This window comes from Nyctibius grandis, chromosome 6 (genome assembly GCF_013368605.1).
Source record: "Nyctibius grandis isolate bNycGra1 chromosome 6, bNycGra1.pri, whole genome shotgun sequence".
NCBI classification, from domain to species: domain Eukaryota; kingdom Metazoa; phylum Chordata; class Aves; order Nyctibiiformes; family Nyctibiidae; genus Nyctibius; species Nyctibius grandis.
The window spans coordinates 86,878,764-86,889,557 of NC_090663.1; the positions used below are offsets into that span (position 1 = coordinate 86,878,764).

General features: G+C 61.1%; 1 long non-coding RNA gene across 2 annotated transcripts; it reads left to right on the forward strand.

Annotated features, from left to right (window-relative positions):
• Window positions 1-4,453: 4,453 nt before the first annotated feature.
• On the forward strand, window positions 4,454-7,079 carry LOC137665023 (uncharacterized). 2 transcript variants are annotated; one of them, XR_011048428.1, is made up of 6 exons: window positions 4,454-4,589; window positions 4,827-5,072; window positions 5,552-5,713; window positions 5,925-6,122; window positions 6,453-6,593; window positions 6,811-7,079. It is a non-coding gene; the product is annotated as an uncharacterized lncRNA (long non-coding RNA). The 2 variants fall into 2 exon arrangements; XR_011048429.1 differs by lacking the exon at window positions 6,453-6,593.
• Window positions 7,080-10,794: the final 3,715 nt, after the last annotated feature.

Sequence of the window (10,794 nt, forward strand, 5' to 3'; positions counted from 1 at the left end):
CCTGAGCAGGGGTCAAAGGCAGCCCAGTAAGACCACCCAAAGAACAGCAGAATGTAAAGACAGCAATGAAACATCCAGCCTAACAAAGAGAGGCCTGACAAGAGAGCTATCATAGAAAGAAAAGCAGCAGCCCCCCAGCCTGAGCTTAAATGCAGAGCTGGGGCCAATGGGGAAGCAGGTGGGTGGTGGTGGCTCCAGGTGGGGCCATCAGGGTGATGGGGACCTGGTGGGACCCTCCCAAGGCCTCTCGCAGCAGCTGAGACCCAGCAGCTCTGACATGTCTCCTGACATCTCCCTTGCTGCCTGCCCAGCAAGGCTGTCAGCATCCCTGGGAGCGAGGGGGAGGCAGAAACTCCATCTCCAGGCAGGACAGAACCCCAGAATCAATCAGGTTGGAAGAGCCCTCTGGGCTCATCGAGTCCAACCATTGCCCTGACACCACCATGGCAACTAGACCAGGGCACTAAGTGCCATGTCCAGGCTTTTCTTAAACCCCTCCAGAGATGGTGACTCCACCACCTCCCTGGGCAGCCCCTTCCAATGGCTAATGACCCTTGCTGAGAAGAAATGCTTCCTAATGTCCAACCTGAACCTCCCCTGGTGAAGCCTGAGGCTGTGTCCTCTTGTCCTATCACTAGTTGCCGGGTGAGCTGCTGACGGGGGCGATGGTGTGAATGTTTGCTGGCTTCTCCTCAGCGCGGCTCACAAAGCGTCGGTGTGTGGTCGGGCTGTTGGTGGTCTAATTTATTATAATTTGAAAGTGTTTTAGTTGTTAAAGGGAAAGTGCTGTGAGGGAGCTGAGCTGTGCTTGGCCTTGTGGTTACAGACTTCTTGGAGGTCCTGAAGCAGAGTGGGACGTGGCTGTGGCGTGGGATGTCATCGCAGGCGCAGTGTCACTGCGGAGGGTAATGATCCCCCTGTGTACACCGGAGCAATCGTCCCCAACACACATCCAGCTCAGGGGGAGTGATTTTATTTCTGTCTTCAAATAATTGTGTGTGTGAGTTGCAGCCTGCCTGCCCCTGTCCCTCTCAGAGGGGGTCACCTGTCCCCTCGGGCACAGCGTCCCAGGGTGGGAACGGGCTGAGAGGGCACGGTGACCTCAGCGAGTGAGATAATAAAAACAGTACCAAACTTCACACCGAGTGTACGGCCGTGGTTTGTGCTGCAGCGAGGATTTCACAATCCATGACTATTGTTCTCAAAGCTCCTTTGTATAATCCTGACCTCTGACTGAACCAATCATCAATCAAAGCTTAATGAGTAGCTAAGCAGGAGTAGGCCTAGAAGTATTAATGATGATTCTAGTAAAAAGGATGTCTGGTTAACCTTTTCTTTACCTTAAAAGAAATGTAGGATACTTAGAAATAAGCATTAATAGAAATAAGGTTCTAAACAGACTTTGGCTATTTTAGGTTAATACTTAGGAGACGCTGGCAGTGGAAACCAGACTCTGGTCGACCCGGATCAAGACAGGACGCTGATCACAGCAAGAACATCAAGGATGTTGAAATGAAGAAAGAGGAATTGAAATAGTTAGTGGATTTATAACAGAAGCTCATGAGAAGTTTGTGATGTAACTACTTATTAGTTTCCACATAAACTGATAGTGAATTTGAGTCACGCACCATTCACTGCGGTGGTGGGTCCAACTTGGAGTTGCTTCAACAAAGAATCAGCAAGCCCAGAGACCCGGACTCTGCCAATTTTCCTTAACAGGGTGGCTTTGAGAGCTCCCTGGCATATCCCAAAGCCTTCACCTGGATCAGTCTGTGTTAGTTAAAGCCCACACGTTCAGGGAAGGTTAATTGAAAACAAATTCCCAGCGGTGCTGCTGGATGAGGACACTCGAGAGAGAAGCTGCCGTGAGCTCCCCGTTGCGTGGCCCGTACAGCACGTGCTGGGGCAGGATCGTGGTTTTTTTTGCTGCTCTTGACTCTCAGAAGCACAGACCAGGAAACCAACTGTGCCTGCGTCCCCGCTTGCGGGCCTGTGCCCCGGGTGCTGCTTCGGAGATCCCCCAGTTTGCGAGGTAACAGGGATAAATTGGCTCTTTGCATTTTATCCGTGGTCTTGTGGCTGTTCCTGCGTCCTGCCTGTGTCGGCTCACACATTTTGGCATAGTCAGCAGGATCCAGGAACAGCCATGCCAGGGCTGAAAAAGAAGTCAGGGACTGGGGAGGCCGTGACGGTGACTCCCCACATTCCAGGATGGCCCAGTACTGAGGACTGGGCCCCCGTGGCCACTCTCCTGGCTATGGTGGCTAATAGATGACGGGGTGGCGATGACCTCCCAGGCAATTGACACGGCTGTGCGTGGGTTGCTATGGAAAAGGGCATCAGATTCTTCTCGTAAATTAGTGGGGAGACTGGGATGGTTGTTAGCTACTGGTCTTAGAGCCTCTCACCGTGAAAATTATGGAGCAGAGTGAGAGAATTAGAGAAGGAAGTCGGGACTTTACAGGATGCAAAGGTGATTGCGCATGAAGTAATTACTGTTCGAGCAGAGCGGTGCTATGAGTTGCAAGATAATGTGATTGATGGTGAATACTGGAGCTGAAGTTACTGTATTACACAGTATTGTTAATAATAAAGGTGCCACATCACAGATCTGTGGACTGGGGGGAAATCTGACCCCCACCCTCCAAGCTAAGGTGACCTTCACAATAGAAAATGCTACACCATTTACTGCGACTGTGTTAATTGCCCCAGTTAAAGAATATTGCTTGAGTATTGATATGTTGGCAGGACGAACAGTTGAGACTTTAAATGGTTGCTTCTGCTTTGGAACTTCGAGCCGGACTATGCAGTTCAAGGTAACAACAACCATTCCCTTTTTTCAGCTCTGTGTTCAGAACTGACCTTCCACACGTTTACTTCTTTCGTGCCTCAAAAGGCCCCGTGAACTGGTCTCGGCTCCTTTATCTTAGAAGCAAGCAAAAACTATTCTCAGTGCAGTGTTCCCAAGAAAATCTTCTGCTCCCCAAGTACAGCACAGCTGTCTGCAGGCCGAGGGTCTTCCACAGCAGCAGAATCACAGAATCAACCAGGTTGGAAGAATCACTGAAAGTGCATTTAAAGGACCAAGACTGGGCAATTAATTCAAAGAAAATACAGGGCCCTAGTACCACCCTACAATTTTGGGGAATAGATTGGCATGTACTTCTCTTATTTTACATCTTTTGTTGATATTGGATTCTCGAGGTCTTGTATTTCAGGCATCGTTGACGACTGCCTGTGCCTTATCTAGAGGAGGTAGCATTGGAATGGTTTTATTGCTGTCACAGACCCAACATGGAATTGAAGTTCAATCTGCAAAAAGCACATGCCCTGGATACATTTCTGCAATGTAAATACTTAGATTTGGTGTCACTAATTCCTCTGCTTTTTATATTAAGGGAAGATCAACAGCTGCAGATCTTTTAACAATGTGTTTCATTAGCATGCCAGTAGCTGTATTACACAATTATATTATGCTAAGTGATTGTGATATTAATGTTTTTCATTTGCTGTTTTTTCTGAGTAGGTAACGATTGTATGCCAACGAACATTACAACATGGATTGACAATGGACTATTTCCTCCTCCAACACCATAAATGCAACCTCAACATCACTGATGAACCAGCCAGCACAGAGGAAAATATTCAACATCTGTCAGCATCCAATGGAACAATCTACTGATGGTGCGTGGCTGGCTGAGTGGTTTCATTGATTTACAGTATTATTCTATAGATATATATGTGTATTCCTTTTCCTATATGTATTTATTGCACGCCTCTGTATATTACTCTGTTCTATACCCCACGTCCAGCTTTGCACTCCCCAGGAGAAACGGTCTCTTGAGCGGGGGGGTGGAAAGTGGGAATATAAGGGAAGATTGGCGAGGAGGATTGTCAACACGCTCAAGTGACGTGCACCTGGGGTGTCGAAAAGCACATCTATCGTACTAGTAACTGTTGTTTAGTCTGCTCCGGTGTGGATTGTGAGCCCTGAACGAGGCCAGCGGGGCTCCGGGGCAGCCGCCCCAACACCGTGACGTGCTGGGGGGGGCAAACATGGCTGTAACGGGAGACTGGGGTCCGGGGCATTGCTCAGGGTGGGGAGGAAGAAGGGCCTGGGGTGACTGCGTCGGTGTCTGGGGAGTTTGGACGTTTTTAGTGGGGAAAAAAACGGGGACGCGTTACCGCGGGGGAGTGGAGCCGGAGCCAGGGCGGCGCCTGCAGTGCTGCGTTCCGTCCGCCAGGCGGCGACACTGCAGGGGGTCGCTCCCGCCCCGCCTCGCCATTGGCTGCTCCCCAGGGGCGTCGGCCTCGCTGATTGGTCGGCGCGGAGTGGGTGCCGCCCCCGCTGCAGGTGCGCGCAGAGCCCCGAGGCTTTAACGAGCCCCCGGACGCAGTTCCGCTCGCCACCGCCAGGGGGCGCCTCCGCCGCGGCAGCAGCGCGCGGGACGGGGCGGCGGGAGCAGGAACCGGCTGCGGGGGGTCCGCGGCTGCAGGGGCGGCTCCTGCCGGGCCCGGGGCCTCGGGGCCCGTCTGCGGGCGGCCGGGGGGCCCCGCCGTGCCCCTGGCGAGCGCCGGGCCCGGCCGCGGTGAGGAGGGACCGGGCCGGGGGTGGTTGGGCCCGGCCGCGGCTCAGGGAGGGGGTGTCCGGGCCCGGGAGGTGTTGGGCCTCCCCGGGTCGGGGCGGGGGGGGCGGCTCTGTCCCGGAGCAGCCCCGCGGGGCTCAGCCGGGGTGTGGGGGGGCTGTGGGTGACCGTCCCCGTGAGCACGGGGTTTCTGCCGTGTCTGGGGGCTCCTGTGGGGGAGTTAACGTGTGTTTGTTGCAGGTTTTGTGGTCCCCGTGTGATGCCGGTGCTGCCGGGGTGGCCAAGAGCCCCGAAGGAGACATTTCACCTGGCTGGCGCTGGGCTGCACCCACTGCCAGCCCCGGACAGGCCAGTGGGGTTTGGGCTGCGCGTTCCCTGGACACCAGGGGACAGTTTTGGCCCCCAAAGCCCCGGACTGGGGGGCTGATGGACTCTCGGAATTGCCTGGGGCTGTGCAAGGAGACGCTCGTTACAGCCCTCATCATGGTGAGTAACGGGAGGCAGGAGGGGAGCTGCCGAGAGCCGGGGGCACCTTAACTGCCCCCACCTGTCTCCTGGGGCTGGGCTGTGTCCACAGTTCCTCTGGTTCTCGGCCTCAGCTGCCCGCAGTTACTTTGGGCAAAGGCTTCTGGTTCTTCCCTCAGAAGCCCGGGAGCTGCAGCTGGTTCCCAGCAGGGCTGGGGCTGGGGGGGTTCAGGGCTCCTGTGCTGCTGGGGGCAGCCAGGCTGGGACCAGAGCTGCTGGGGGGGTTCTGCGGGTCCCCCCGACAAGAGCAGCCTTTCTGCGGGAGTTGTGGTGAGAGCAAGGGTGCGATTAAATGTACTTTTGTTTCCTTTTAGTTCATGAGCTGGTGTGTTCAAGCGGCTGTTTACCAGTGTGATCCCCGGGCACCCCACCGGAGGGCGCCGGGGGTGGCTCTGGGCTCTGTCTGAAGCCATTGTTTTAATTAAAACCTTCTTTTTCAGCTCAAAACGTGCTGCGCTGGGAGCAGAGGCCGCTCCGGGGACCCGCACCGGCTCCTGCAGCCCCGTGGGTGAGACGGTGAAGCCGGGCCCGGGGAGCGACGGCCGTGCCGGTGCTTCGGGAGGTGTTGGTGGCCCCGGCGGTAGGAGGCCGTGCCCGGTGAGGTGAGTGCCCCGAGGCGGTGGTTTCTGCCGTCCCGGCCCCGTCTCTCCCTCCCCTCCCGCCTCGGCTGCGCGGTGCCGGGTCGGTGCTGCCGAGGGGCCGGGCAGAGCTGCCCGTGCACGGGGGGCAGCAGGGTTTGCCGGGCAGCAGCTCGGGGCTCTCTGGGCCGGGCCGCTGCCGGGGGGTGATTGTGCCACGTCTCTCCCTGCGCAGGGACACACGGACGGACGGAGGAGCCCCAGCCAGGCCGGGAGCCGCCCGCGGGGGGTGCGGAGCCCCAGGGAGAAGCCGGGCTGCCTGCGCCGAGGCCGACGCTGCTGCCTGCCCCGCTCCTGCCTGGGGACAGCCCGGCCTGTGCCTGCCCGGAGACACTGGAGGGACTGCGCTGCTCCAGCCCGGCTGCGGCTCCAGGTGGGTGTGTTGGGCCCCGTTTGTTTGGGGTTCAGCTCGGTTTGGGCCCCCCTTGGTTTTTGTTTGTTTGGTTGTTTGGTTTGGACCCCCATTTGGATTGGTGAGGGGTTTTGTTTGCTGGGGATTGTTTATTAGGGGGGATTGTTTATTAGGGGATTGTTTGTGAGGGTTTTTTATTGGTTTGGGCTCTCCTTTGGTTTTGTTTGTTTGGTTTGTTTGCTGCTTTGGGCCCCCTTTGTTTTGGGTCCAACTCAATTTGTGGGGCCCAGTTGTTTGGGTCCAGCTTGGTTTGTGCTCATGTGTGTTTGTTTCTGCCCCTGTTTGTTTCAGGTCCAGCTCCTGGACGGCTCCAGTTCAGTTTTGGCTCCAGCTCCTGTTTGTTGCTGCTCTGGTTTCAAGTCCAGCTTACGGACGGCTCCGGCTCGTTTCAGCTCCAGTTTCTGGACGGCTCCAGCTCGTTTGCAGCTTCAGGTTGGTTGTTTTTGCCTGTTTTGTTTCTGTTCCAGCTCCTGGACGGCTCCAGTTTGTTCACAGCTCCAGGTCATTGTCTCTGCACGCGTTCATTTCGGGTCCAGCTCCTGGACAGCTCCAGCTCATTTGCGGCTCCTGTTTGTTCACAGCTCCACTTGGTTTCAACTCCAGTTTGTGGACGGCTCCAGCTCATTGTTTTTGCACCCCTGTTTTTCAGGTCCAGCTCATGGATGGCCCCACTTCAGTTTTGGCTGCAGCTCGTTTCCAGCTCCAGTGCAGCTTCATCTCCAGCTGATGCTCAGTTCCAGTCTGGCCACAGCTCCAGTTCATGGATGGTTCCAGCCTCAGCTCCTCCTCGAGTTCATCTCCAGCTCCAGCTGATGCTCAGTTCCAGTCTGGCTGCATCTCCAGTTCATGGATGGTTCCAGCCTCAGCTCCTCCTCGAGTTCATCTCCAGCTCAATAAAGCTTATTCTAGTTCAAATGAGCCCGGCTTTCGGCCAGGTTGTAAATCAATCACTGTCACGACTTGTATATGAATATGACCTGTCATAATTGTACACTAGTCCGGTGCTTGGGCGCACCTGGAATGAACAGTTGGACACGAAAAGGGGGTAAAAAGTGCTTTTTCGCCCTGAGTCTATCTCCTGCGTTGAATTTTGCCTGGTGCATGCCGGCGTCCCTGAGTTTCGGGGCCAACGCGACCGGACCCCCACCTCCGGTGAGGGTCCACGCACCATCCCACCCCCCTCCCTCCCACCCACACTCCAACACCCTCCCACCTCCCCCCAGCCCTGCAGCTCTGGCCAAACTGGCCCCTGGCTTTGACCCCAGAAACAGCCGACCAGGTCTCCGTTTCTGAGCCCAAAGGCGCAGGATTTGCTGCTCCGGCCCCGGGAGCCCCTTTCCCAGCCCCACAAACGCAGCCCCGCGGCTCCGTTCTCGGGGTTGGGAAATGTCCAGCTCTGTCTGTGCTGCTCAGCCCCAGCACCGGCCCCGGGAGCCGCCTCTCGAGTCCCACAAGCACCCGGCTGAGCCCCGAACCCCCACAGCCCCGCGTGTGATGTAGGGACGGGCCCGGGAGCCCCGGCGGTGTCGGGCGGTGCTTGAGAACTGACCGGGGGGACCCGCGGAGCGGGCCCGGCCCCGTGTGGCCGCGGGCGGCCCGAGCGGGGACGGGGGGCGCCGGGCTCCGGCCCTCGGGCTTTATTCCCCGGCGCCCCGAGCCCCGCGGCTGCACCGGCGGCTCCGTACAGCCCCCGGCAGCGCGGCCGCCCGGGCACCGGCACTTCCCACCCGCCCCGGCCCCAACCCCGACACCCCCCGGGGCCGCGGCACCGCTCGGCCGCGGCCCCTGCCCTGCGCCCGGACTCGACACCCCCCGGGGCCGCAGCACCGCTCGGCCGCGGCCCCTGCCCCGCTCCTGGCCCAAGCCCCCCGCGTCTCACCTGGGCCCCGCCGGAGGAGCCCGGCCCGGCCGCTGCCGCCCCAGGACCGCGCGCGGCGCCACCGGAACAGCCCAGAGGGGGCGGACGGCGGCCGCCGGGGCTCAAATCTCCTCGGCCCCGCCCCGCGCAGCCGCCCTGGGGCCCTGCCCCGCCCCGCGCACCTGGGCCAGGCCCCGCCCCGCGCACGCGCCCCGCGGCACCGCCCCCGCGCACCTGCGACAGGCCCCGCCCCGCGCATGCGCCCCCCGGGCCCCGCCCCTTCCGGCCCGCCCCGCGCACGCGCGGCCTCTTCCGCCGACAGAGCGGGGCTGGCTCCGACCGCGGCGGACGCTGGTTCTGGAGCGGGGGCGCGGGGCTGCAGCACCGGCCTAGTCCGGCGGCTTTGGTGGGGGCTACGCGGAACCCGGGGCGGTGAGACGAGGCCGGGATTCGGGCTGGGGCTGGTGCCGGTGCTGCTGCCGGGCCTCGCGGGCGCGGGGAGCCGGTGCCGGCGGGTCAGTCCCGGCCCGTGTCTGTCTCTCCGCGGGCGGGCGCGGAGCGGGTCCTGGGGCCGGAGCACCGCGGCAGGGCCGGGGCTGGGCCCGGTTTCTCCGGAGCCCCGAGCCCGGCCTCGCCGCCTCCGTCCCGGCGCCGCGGGCAGGTGGAGCCGCGCTCCGGGGCCGGGCCTCGGGCGGGCAGCGGGCACCGGGGCCGGGCTCCGGCACCCAAGTCCGGCGCTGCCTGCGGCTGCTGCCCGCGCGGTGCTGGCGGTGTCCGGCCGCGGCTCCGGGCTCTGCCGGTGCCGGGGCTCCGGGCGCGGTCGAGCTGGGACTCCGCTGGGTTCCGGGGCTCTGCCGGTGCCGGGTCGCGGAATAAAGGTGGCGGCTTCGTGCAGGAGCTGAATAAAGACTGGAAACGGGCGCGGCGGCTCCAACGGGTACCGGCGGCCGTCTCTAACCCGGCCGGGGCAGCCCGGCCTCCCGGGGCCCAGAGCGGGGCTGTGGGTGCTGCCCCCCGGCCCGGGGAAAGCCAGGACCAGCCGCGGGGCTCCCGGTGTGTAACCGGACACGCAGGGCTGGGGCTGCGGGTGAGCCCTGACACTGGCCACACGAGCCCGGCCTCAAGCCCCCACACACAGCACTTGGGCTCCCTGGGAGAGCTGGACACTGGCCACACGAGCCTGGCCTCAAGCCCCCACACACAGGACTTAGTCTCTGGCTCTGAGCCCCCACACACAGCACTGGGTCTCTCTCAGCTCTAACACTGCCCACATGAGCCTGGTTTCAAGCCCCAGTAACACAGCACTTAGTCTGAGCCCCAACACTGGCCACAGGAGCCCAGTTTCCAGCCCCCCAAACGCAGGACTTAGTCTCTGTTTCCAACACTGGCCAAATGAGCCCGGTTTCAAGGCTCCATAACACAGGACTTAGTCTCTAAGCACACACACACACACACACAAAGGACTCGGTCTCTGAGGGCCACCTGAGCCTGGTTCCATGGCTGCAGAACGCAGGACTTAGTCTCTGGTTCTCAACTCTCACACTGGCCCAATGAGCCTGGTTTCATGCTCCCCACTGCAGGACTGGGTCTGTGTTAACGAGTCTGGTTTCACGCTCCCCAAACACATGACTTGGTCTTTCTGTGGGAGCCCTAAAACTGCCCACTTGGGCTCTGCTTTGTGCCCTGACATGTAGCACTTGGGCTGTGTTTCTGAGACATAAACTGACCCACTGAGCTGGGTTCAGGACTTGGGCTGTTTCTGGACCACAACACCCAGCACTTGGTCTCTCGTTTCGAGCCCCCAAATGCAGCACTTGGGGTGTGGTAACGAGCCCGGTTCAAGCCCCCCAGTGCCGGGCCTGAGCTCTCAGGCCAGCCCGGTTCCGAGCCCCCCGGCAGGCCCGGGGCTCTGGCCGGGAGCCCCCCGCAGCCGCTGTCCCGGGCCGGGCTCTCTGCTCCGGGGCCCGGCTCCGGCTCTGCCGAGCCCCGGGCCGGGCTCCGCGCCCCCAGCCCCCGCGGGAGCCCCGGCCCCGGTTCCCGAGCCCCGCGGGGGGGGCCGGGCCCGGCAGCACCGGCCGTAGCAGAGCAGGGGCCGCCGCGCTCCGGCCCCCCGGGCTTTATCCGCCCCGCCGGGCCCCCCGCGCCCCCGCACTCACCGCGCCCGCGCCGCCGCCACGCCCCGCGCGCGCCGCCCGCCCCGCGCCTCTTATGGGCACGGCCCCGCCCCCGGCGGTGGGGCGGTGGGGTTAGGGCCTCATTAGCTCTAATTAATGACCCGCCGGCGCCGCTGCTCGCCCTGCGCTCGCCCTTAACGGCGAACAGGTGGAACGGGGAGAGCCCGGACCCGCCTGAGCGGCCCCCGCTGCAATTAACGAGTGACGGGGCAATTAGTGAGTGACGGGGCAATTAGCGCCGAGGGGCCGGTGTGTGCTGCGGGTCTGTGCCCCCCCCGGCCGGGGAGAGCCCCGGGATCCCAAAGGAGAGCTGAGCCCCCCGGGGCGGCGGGGCCGGTACAGCGCGAGCGGGGCTGAGCGCGGGGGGATCTCATGAACCCTTGTAACAGACTCTGATAAACTCTGATAAACTCTGATAGACTCTAATAGACTCTAATAGACTCTAATAAACTCTAATTAACCCTTCAACAGACTCTCACACACTCTCCTCGCTGCCAAGGTCCCCGGGGCTCTGCAGGGACCCCCGGCTCTGCCCACAGGCCCCTCGGCGGGTGGGATCCCGGCGGGGCGAGCGTCCCCGGGGCCGGGGCGATGGTGCCCG